Genomic DNA, 10,774 nt, shown 5'->3' on the forward strand with positions numbered 1-10,774 from the left:
TGTAATGTTCACTGTCAGAATAACAGTGCCCTGCTGCCCCAGTCTGATATACCCAGAAGCCGTAGGTCGATCCACATTTCAGGCCAAGGGCAGCTCCTGTGTCCTGGTGGGGAGACTTGTGGAAAAAAAATGGGAAAGAAGCCAGCCCCAGCTCCATTCTACCAGCTCCTACTATAAATCCTCTCGATCCTTGTTCTTCCTGTTTGCAGAGTCATCAAACAGCACAACTGCGCAATATTGGCTGCCCATTTCCCCCTCTTTCTGTTGTAGTCTCTCAGTTCTTGCAAGCAGTTGATCTCACTAACCTGAAACAGACCTGAAATTCTCACTGTTAGGCCATGCCCTTGGGCTAAGGGGATGTTTTCTGAACCAGTATGTACCTTGAGCTGAGTTTTGGTATATTAGTCTGAGTTTTGGTATATACCAGAAGATTGGTATATTAGTCAGCTCCTGCCATAATAATGCCACATAACAAAGCACCCCAGTACTCAGTGCTTATGACCTTCAGTTATTTCCACTCATACACATATGGGTTAGCTGGAGCAGCTCTGCTGATCTCACCTGAGCTCGGCTGAGTTTGGCTCTGGCCTTCAGTTTGATCCAGGTACTCCAGGTATCTCTCAGTTCGTCTTGGACCCACCAGGCTAGCCAAGACATGTTTCTCATTGTGATGGAAGAAGCCCAAGAGGGCAAGCTCACCACTCAAGTTTATTTCAAGCTGCTGCTGACCTCATATCTGCTCATATCCCATTGACCAGAGCAAAGGGCAATGACATACAATCTGCCCAATGTGAGGCTAAAGCCAGTAACAGGACACAGAAAATGCATGGGAAGGTTAAAATGGAAAGAAGGTCAAGCACTTGGGGCCACTCCCTGCAGGTGGGATGACACAGGGGAGGAATCCTAGAGAAGCTGGATCTGGGCTTCATTTGGAATTCACTTAAGCAATAGAAACACGGTGGCAGTAATGTCGCACCAGGTTGTTTGCATTAAATAAATCACAATTTCAGCAAAAGATCAGATGGAAAAGAGATACTGAGTGACCATTTGTCCCACCCCCTCAGCTTCCTGATAGACTTATAGGGTAAAGGGGCTTATGGAAGGTCATTAGTCAAGTAAGAGGCAGAAGGAGGAATATTATCTGTGCTTAAGCAATTTTCCCATCTGAGATGGGAACAGTCAGGGAATTAAAATTTCATTTATTTGACAAACATTTGTTTAACATCCACTCTGTGCTGAGCAGTCTTCTGGATGTTAGGAATAGAAAAGTGAAAAAGCACTTCTCATAAAGCTTCCATTCTGCTTGGGGGAGAAACATACTAAATAAACAAGGAAATCTATTGCATGGTGATGAGTGCTATGGGAAAAAATAAACATGGTTTAGTGCCAAAGTTAGGATCGTAGGGAGAGGAGGTTAGTGTCACTAATTGGGTGGTAAAGGAAGATAAGAGGACATTGGAAATGGAAGTTGAAGGAAGTGAGGGGAGGAGCCATGAAGCTTTCCGGCCATTTTCAGCAGGGAGAACTTCAAGTAGGTCAGGAACAGCTTGGCATGGACTGGCGTGACCAAGGGGGAAGTAGTGGAAGGAAAGGTCAGCAGGACGGCAGGGGAGGGCCAGGTCATAAAGAGTCTTGGGGGCCATGGAAGGGCTTGGAGTTTTGATTAAAATGAGATGGAAATATTGGAGAACTTTGAGCCAAGGAGACATATGAATGGACTCTGGTTTTTAAAGATCCTTTTGACTGCTGTGTTGAGAATAGATTGTAGGGGCTAAGAGTTTGGAAGCTGAGAGCTTTATTAGGTGGTGTAAACAAAAAGAAAAGTGATGTCAATCAATTTAAAGGCTGATTTTGCCCAAGTTAAGGGCATGCCTGGGATGAAGAGACACAAGCCACAATAGGATCTCTGGCTCATACTTTTTCCAAGGAGGATTTTAAGGGCTTCAGTATTTAACAGGGAAAAGATAGGCAGGCAGGGAAAGGAGGGGAAAAAAAGAGGGAGGATATGGTTACATTTTTATGAGGCTTTGATTAGCACTCACTGAATCCACATGTTGTATATGAAAAGGAGGGGGCAGAGGAACAGTCAATTATGTATTCGTCTCGCGCTCAGTAAATCTGCACTTTACATAAGATACAGTAAATACAGAGTACAGAAAGAAGTCGAATATAAATTCATCTCAGGGTAGGCGGTGGAAGGGAGGGGTGCAATTTCTAGTCTCCTCTTGTCCTGAACCATAAAGATAAGCTGTTAACTTACATTGTCAGGGTGAGGGAGGCCCCCTGGGGAGAACATGGCCTTCTATCTAGTAGCTATCTATTTAGGATCAAAAGGAAAGGCAAGTTTTTGGCATGACTTGGTTTCCAGGTTTAACTTTTCCCTTGACATGCTGAGTTGGGGGTCCTGAGATTTTATTTTTCCTTTCACAGTGGCAATTGCTGTAATCCAAGCTAGGGATGGTGATGGTGGCTGGGACCCAGGGGTTGGCATTCCAGGTGGTGAGAAAGGGTCAGATTTAAGATTTTGGATGGTAAAGCTGAGCAGATTCCCTGATGAATTTATTAATGTGGTGTTAGAGTCTGAGGTCAGAAATGACTCTAAGATCTTTGTCTTGATTGACTAAACAGATGTATTACCATTTTCTGAGTTGGGGAAGCTGCAGAAGATGAGATTTGGGTGGGTAAATCAAAATGCATGTGTAAGGGGCCGTTGCCTCCCCATACTTTCTGGCTGGCCAAATGTAGCTCCTTTCCCCATTTCCCAGAGCAGGTTGAAGGGTTTCTGTAGCCAAATATAGCTACAATGGTGCTTTGCTCTGTTACATGTAGTAACTTTCAGTAAATGCTTGATCATAGGTTGGGATCCACAGGAAGCAGACCCTGAGATGAAGTTTAGCAGGTATGAGGTTCATTAGGGAGTTGACCTTGGGGTCAACACCAGTGGAATGAAGAAGAAGAGGCAGATTGGGAAGAGGGAGACAGTGATCTGCAATGCATTGTCAGGGAAGCATGGGGAGTTCGGAAGATAAGGTGAGCCTTCAGAACTGCCTGAGTTGGGGCAGAAGGCTGAGAAAGAGGGCTACTGACCACCAGGGGCAGAGCCATTCTTTTATCTGAGGCAATCCCCAAAGGGGAGAAAGGGGAAATGTGTCCTTCATTCCTAGAAGTAGATCTAGGTGGCATATGACAATGCCCACCACATCCCCTCATGCCCAACTGATTTCTTTATGTCCATCTCTTCTCCTGCACTAATAATTCATGGCTGATCAGCAAATGGGAAACCCATCTGAGTTCACAAGCTTTCCTACCAGAGGTGAAGCAGGATAAGAACATCTTAACATTGGAAATAAACACAAAGGGAATTCCCGGCGGAAAAATGCCACTAATGGGACTATGGACTGTGAGTGCAGTGCAGCTGTTGGCCAGACTCAAAGGGCAGACCCAGCCCTGGTAACTGCTAGTCAAACTACTCACCCTCATCTTTGGAACTGTGGTTTAAAACACCAGTCTTCAAAACATACAAAGTTGAGGAGGTTGGATAAAACCAGTGAACCAGGGCACAATCTCCATATTCCCCTTCTTATCCTAAACTCTTAGAGAAAAAGAAATAATAACAATAATAAACATTGATGATAATAATGTAAATAAAATGCAATATAACCAATACAGCATATAAATAAGAATATAACAACATATAATAATAAAAATCCATAGCAGTAGGGAAAAAAAAGAAGGGGTACCCCAGTGGATGAAAAAGTTAGGAATGGCGGCAAGGAGAAAGGCAGATGGAGAAGACAGAAGAAGGAAACTGCATCCCAACAGCACAAAGGAGAGACCTGCTACAAGAAATGGAGGAGCACCAGTGTCCAAGGCAGCAGGAGCACCCAAGGATGATTGATGGGATGCTTGGTTGGGGTTCTGAAGAAAATCAGTCTCGTGAAAGAAAAGTCCCAAATTTAACCATCCGAAGAACTAAACTGGACATGAAGAACTAAATTGAACAAACTGAAGAACTAAATGCCCGTGGAAAGAATTAATAGAATCAATAGGAAAATAGTTAATAAAAGTCGAATTAGTATTCCCATGCAAGGGAATGTGGCACACATACAAAATCATCAGATGAATATCTTGGAAATTACAAACTCTAGTATTGAAATTTTTAAAAATCAATATATGAGCCAAATATCAAAATAGGTAAAAACTAAGAGAAAATTACCAAACTGGAAGATTCAACCAAGGACTTTTCCCAGAAACAGAACACAGAAGGAAACACAGATAGAAGTTAAGAAAAAAACTAAAGAGAAATGGAGAATGAATCCAACAGTATATAAATCCATTTAATCAGAAAATGGAAATAAAAGGAATTAAGGAGGAGAAATAATTAAAAGGCAGAGAGAAAAAAAAAGATGGAAGTCTTTAGATTGAAAGGGTCTATCAACTGCTGAGTAAGTTAAATAAAAAGATTCACACTTAAACATTTTTGGAAAAATTTACAAGGAAAAAGAGAAAATTTCTCCAAGAAACAAAACAGATTAATCAACTTTGGCTGCCATAGCAAAATATCACAGACTGGGGAGTTTAAACAACAGAAATTTATATCCTCACAGTTCTGGAGGATGGGGAAGAAAGAGAGTCATAAGAGAAAGTGAGCAAGAAAGAAATATAAGTTTTTAATAATTTTTGCTGGGAGGATCTAGGAAGTGATTGACTCTAAATATTAATATGTCTCTTAAAATGCTTCAATGCATCAATCTATGGGTTAGCAATATAAAATAGAATGAATAATTTCAAACCATTATAGAAGAAAAAATGAAGTGAAAAGTTATTCAAATGGAAAATCTTAGATTTAAAAACTAACATCCAGATACATGCTGCTTTTAAAAAACACCTAAAGCAAAATGAGACAGAAAGGTGAAAAATAAAATAATGAAAATAACTATGTTGTGCAAATTCTAAGAAAAAGAAAGGCAAGTTGTGATAATATCAAACAAAATAGAACTCATGGCAAAGAACAATGAAAGGAAGTAGGGGGTTGGAGTTCCATGTTGATAAAATACAACATCAATAGAGAAGATAACTCAGCCATAAACTTTTATGCACCCAGTAACTTAACTTCAATACACAAAGCAAAAATTGAATAATATACAAGGAGAAAGTGTTAATCTACAGTTATGGTAAGAGACCTTGTTATTCAACTCTCAGAAATCACCAGATCAAGTAGCTGTGGATCAGGGACAGTTAGAGAGGACCTGAAGAACATACATATTATAATTTTAAAGTGAGAACATCAATGTTAAGAAAAAGAGACTTCATTATTTTCAGTCATACATGAAACATTAAAAAAAATTATTCACGTAGTAGGCCGCAAAGGAAACCTTAACAAACTTCATTAGAAAGGAGTCTGACAGGTTACTTTCTGGGAAAAAAAATGTAATAAATCTAGAAATTAATAACAAAAAAATGGCTAAACAATTCTATGCACCTGAGCTGCCAAATATTTTTTTAAAATTCTACATTAGTGAAAAAATGTACCATTTAGAAGTGAATACAAGAAGAGGCCATATTTCAAAAACCTGGGATAGATACCTAACTCATGAAAATTTATAGTCTCAAATAAGATTATTAGAAACAAGGAAAAAAGTAAAAGCAAAGTCAATAAGCTCTTTAATTCAAGAAGTTAGAAAGAGAAAAGCAAAATAAACTCAATGAAATTAGAGGAAGATATTAAGAAAGATAAAAAGCAAAAACTAATTAACTAGAACACAAAAAATCAATAATATAGATCAATAAAACTAAAAGTTGCTTCTTTGAAAATATCAATAAATTAGAGCAGCCTGTGACAAGACTGAAAGTGAGAATAGAGGGAGTAATAGTGATAAAAATAAACAACATTAAGACTGAGAAAAGAGACATAATATACAAAGCACATTTTAAATTAATGGGAATTTAGACCAAAACATTTCAAAATCTAAATGAATGAATAATTTCCTGGGAAACAATAAATCACAAAAATTGGTTCAAGAAGAAAATCATGGAAGACCAATAATCATAGAAAAATCGAAATTGTAATTTAAGATCTACTCCCAATAAAGTGCACCAAAATGAGAAAGTTTATGGTCAAGTTCTAGCAAACATTCAAAAAATCCATAATCCCATGTGATATACTATGCAAGACATGGAAAAAGATAAAAATTACTGTAACTCGGGGCCGGGCGAGGTGGCTCAAGCCTGTAATCCCAGCACTTTGGGAGGCCGAGGCGGGTGGATCACGAGGTCAACAGATCGAGACCCCGTCTCTACTAAAAATACAAAAAATTAGCTGGGCATGGTGACGTGTGCCTGTAATCCCAGCTACTCGGGAGGCTGAGGCAGGAGAATTGCCTGAACCCAGGAGGCGGAGGTTGCAGTGAACCGAGATCGCGCCATTGCACTCCAGCCTGGGTAACAAGAGCGAAACTCCGTCTCAAAAAAATATTACTCTAACTCATTCCATGTGGCTACCATAACCTAATACCAAAAGTAGGCAAGGAAACATAGATGAAAGAAATAAGTCAATATTATTTATGAGCAAAGATACAAAAATTCCATCTAAAGTATTAGAAAGTAAAAACTAGTAAGATATTAGGAGCAAAAAATGTAATAGTCCAACATTAGAAAGCAAGTAATGTTCCTCACTAGAGTAAAATCATACCAACAGATGATCTCAACTGATGCTAAAATTTAATATGATTTAACACCCATTTCTGACTAAAACTAACAAATTCAACTTGTAATGTCTGTATACCAGAGACCCAGAGTGTATATCACAGTTAATATCAGAAACAATTCCTTTAAAATCAGAAACCAGGCAAAGATGTCTCTGATTACTACTAGTTTTCAATGTTGCCCTATGAGCTTACCCATAAAGACAAGAGAATAAGGCCGGGCACGGTGGCTCATGCGTGTAATCCCAGCACTTTGGGAGGGCGAGGCAGGTGGATCACGAGGTCGAGAGATCGAGACCAACCTGGTCAACATGGTGAAACCCCATCTCTACTAAAAATACAAAAAATTAGCTGGGTGTGGTGGCGCGTGCCTGTAATCCCAGCTACTCGGGAGGCTGAGGCAGGAGAATTGCCTGAACCCATGAGGCGGAGGTTGCGGTGAGCCGAGATTGCGCCATTGCACTCCAGCCTGGATAACAAGAGCGAAACTCCGTCACACAAAAAAAAAAAAAAAAAGAAAAGAGAAAAAGACAAGAGAAGAAAATAAGAAATATAATTCTGAAAAGAAAGAGACAAAACTGTTAGTATTTGCAGTCAATATAAACATCTATCAGAAAAATCCACAAGAAGCAAATGGAATCAAATATGAGTTAATCAAGTCGATCAACACACAAAATTAATAATTTTCATGTACTACAGCAGTAACTATGTAGAATATATATTTTTATAACGCTATTCACAAAAGGGAAAAAAAAACCTGAAAAATATCTCAGACAAACTTCATAAAAAATGTCAGCAGAAGTGGTCTAAAGGGTTAGGATGTGAAGGGAAACCTGATTGTGATATTACTGGGTGGAGTAGAGCTTAAATACCTGGTTTTGTTTGCTTGTTTTGGTTTTTAGTTTTTCTTATTATTTTGCTTCCATGGTATTTTCTTTTAAAAATTTTTAATTGCTATGGGTACATAGCAGATGTATATATGTATGGGGTGCATGTGATGTTTTAATGTAGCCACGCAATGTGTAATGATCACTTCAGGGTAATTGGGGTATTCATCACCTCAAGCATCTATCAGTTATTTGTGTTAGGAATATTCCAATACTACTCTTTTAGTTATTTTTAAATACACAATAAATTATTGTTGACTATAGTCAGCCTGTTGTGCTATCAAATACTGGCACCAATTCCTTCTATCTAACTATATGTTTGCACCCATTCATCATCCCCACTTTTTCCCCTGCTTTCCACTTCCCAGGCCAGCCTCTCGTAACCATCGTTCTACTCCATCTCCATGAGTTCGATTGTTTTAATTTGTAGCTCCCACATGTGAGTGAGAACATTCAAAATGTGTCTTTCAATACCTGCTTTTTTTAGGTTCTATTTCCCTTCCAGTAGAACCAAGCTCAGACAGCAAAGGCCAACATCAAACACCTGCCTGTTGATCTATATGTGCCAGGCTTTGCAGGGTCTCTATTTTATTAGCAATTAAGAAAATATCTTTTCAGGAAGCAGAATGAGAGCATGCATTTTTGGAAGCGAAGGGAAGGGAGCAGAAAGAAAGTTTGAGGAACATGGAAATCAAAGCCTGCAGACATGCTAAAACTTCTCATAGCTGGTCCTTAAAGAGGTGAAGCTCAGGAGTGGGAGAGGAGAGGTCTCTCCCCCTACACATACCCCAAAAATCCGTGGTGGCCCAACAGATGGTGCACAACATTTTTAAACCACTTTTAACACAGTAACTTTTTTTTTGCCTGCTTGCTCTTTATTCCTTTAGTCAAAAGTCTTACCAGCTGTCACCATCTCAAGGAAAATGTCAGGGGCTTGTGGCTGCCTGTGCCTCTCCTCAGCTTGGTGGGGGAGAGAGGTGTGGAACCTCAGCCAGCTACAGTCCTGGCTGTGGAACTGCTGAAGTGACCAAGGGTAGGGGAAAGGCCCCTCACAAAAATGAACCCACCAGGGAGGCTCACAGCCAATCTCTTCCACACACCATCCCTTCCAGGACTAAGCAGAATACTTTCCAAAGTACTTTCCCTAGGTTCTTGTCTCCTCCAGACACCCTGAGACAAATATTATTCCCATTGCACGGAGAGAGCAACGGCAAAGCCCGGCTTCTGGCTCTGCAATCTACCACGTGTGGGTTCTTAGAAAAGTCCCTTTTCTTCTCTGGACCTTAGCTTCTTCACAGGCACGATGAAATTGTCCAAATGTCCTCCAAAGTCGCTTCCAGCTCCAAAGCTCTGATGCATCTAATACCCTGATCCTCCTCTCTGAATGACGGTTCTGGCTGCTGCTTCCCTGACCCCTTCCATATGCTACAGGGAGAGCTCACTATACACCAAGGAAATTAGAACCTGAGAACTGCAATAGGCTACCAAAGTCACTTCCTTAATTTTTTTCCTTTCTTCCTCAAACACCAATAACTTTTTTAAATGGAAGCCAAGTAGGGCTGTTGGTTTCCTGTTGAATCCAAAAAAAAAAAAAAAAAAAATTGATGAGTAATTTGCTGAAACTAATCCTCTCCATCTTTTAAAAATCACACATTTAAACTGATTTAAAGAGACCTTTAGAGATGCATTTAAATTTTCTTTCCTCTTTGTTTAACCATATAATTGTTTTCACTCACAGTAATATTCTCTCAGAGGTGTATGCTTGATTTATCTAATAAATCTTTCTCCACATTTGAAATCATCCATTAGCAATAAGGAGCTTGACACTCCATTACCCACAATAAATTTCACTACCATTAAATCGCCACATACTTCATGGAGGAAAGGAGATACCAGGATGGCCTCACTAAGACAGGGTAGAATCAGAGCTCAGCATAGAGCCTGCTATGAGCCTACCTCTTGGTTCCTTACGCCAGCCCTGGATTGTCCTTGCAGTCAAGGTATCTATCTAGCCTACTGTGGGGGCTGACCCAGAGAGACGAAGTTGGGTAAGTTAATTTGCATCTACTCTAAGACTCATCTCTCTCATTCCAGTGGGTTTGGGCTGGGGTCCAGGCAGTAGCAGCCTGTGGCTAGTTTAGGCCGTGGTGTGGAGCAGCACAAACAAGAACAGCCATCAGCCTCCCCCTTGGTCCTAACACAAAACCTCAGCATCCCAGCTGGCCTTGACACAGAGCCCCAGTCCTCTTGCACATCATATACATGGAACAGCTGATAAAGAGAAGTCAAATGAGTTCACCACTTTCTTCCACCGTTGACAGCTGGCTGCATTCTCAGGGGACACTGAAGCTCAGCTTACAAGCTGATGACGTCTCTGCTCACCACCAACTGGCAGCTCCTGTGTGGAGAGAAAGAAAGAAATCATTGACTGGGAGGAACTCAGAATCAGAGCTGAAAGAGACCTCAGAGGCCATTGATTCCAGGAGTTCTGAAGCTTTGGTATGTCAGTATCACCTTGTGAGCTTGTCAAATATACTCATGTCCAGCCCCACCACACAGCAAGGAAATTCTAACTCAGAAGGTCTGGGTAGGCCTGGGTATCTGAAGCCTCAAGAGCAGCAAATACTGATGCATCCAGATTTTTTAAAACCAGCCATTTGGCTTCCAGCTTCTCAACACTGGCTGTAAAGGGTAATGAGCTGGGGCCAGGCGTGGTGGCTCATGGCTGTAATCTCAGCACTTTGGGAGGCCAAGAGGAGCAGATCACTTGCCCTCCCCCTGCCCCGTTCAGGAGGTCAGGTGTTTGAGACCAGCCTGGCCAACATGGTGAAACCGTGCCTCTACTAAAAATACAAAAATTAGCCTACAATGGTAGTGCACCTGTAGTCCAAACTACTCAGGAGACTGAGGCAGAGAATCGCTTGAATCCAGGAGGCGGAGGTTGCAGTAAACTGAGATCGCATGCTGCACTCCAGCCTGGGCGACAGAGTCTTGCTCTGTCTCAAAAAACAAGCAACCGAAAAAACCAAAACCAATATAATGATCTGGGGAAGATTTAAAAGTACCAGTTCCTAGGTCTCACCCCACACCGATTAAATCAGGATTTCTGGCTGTAAGCCCAGGCATCAGAATTTGCTAACGTTCCCCAAGAGATAGCAATAGGCCCTGAGGATTGAAAACAAC

The 10,774-nt window shown here is 40.8% G+C and overlaps 1 long non-coding RNA gene across 3 annotated transcripts in view; it reads right to left on the reverse strand.

Annotated features, from left to right (window-relative positions):
- The window catches only part of LOC108589336 (uncharacterized), a 35,540-nt gene extending 25,552 nt beyond the window's left edge, over positions 1-9,988 (reverse strand). For all 3 annotated transcript variants that reach the window (XR_008478127.2, XR_008478125.2, XR_008478126.2), the window contains exons 1-2: positions 6,900-9,988; positions 3,475-3,592 (exon numbers count right to left, since the gene is read on the reverse strand). This is a non-coding gene — a long non-coding RNA (uncharacterized LOC108589336). The remainder of the gene's footprint in view (positions 1-3,474; positions 3,593-6,899) is intronic.
- Between the last annotated feature and the right edge of the window lie 786 nt (positions 9,989-10,774).

Source organism: Callithrix jacchus, chromosome 20, assembly GCF_049354715.1.
Source record: "Callithrix jacchus isolate 240 chromosome 20, calJac240_pri, whole genome shotgun sequence".
Classification (NCBI taxonomy): domain Eukaryota; kingdom Metazoa; phylum Chordata; class Mammalia; order Primates; family Cebidae; genus Callithrix; species Callithrix jacchus.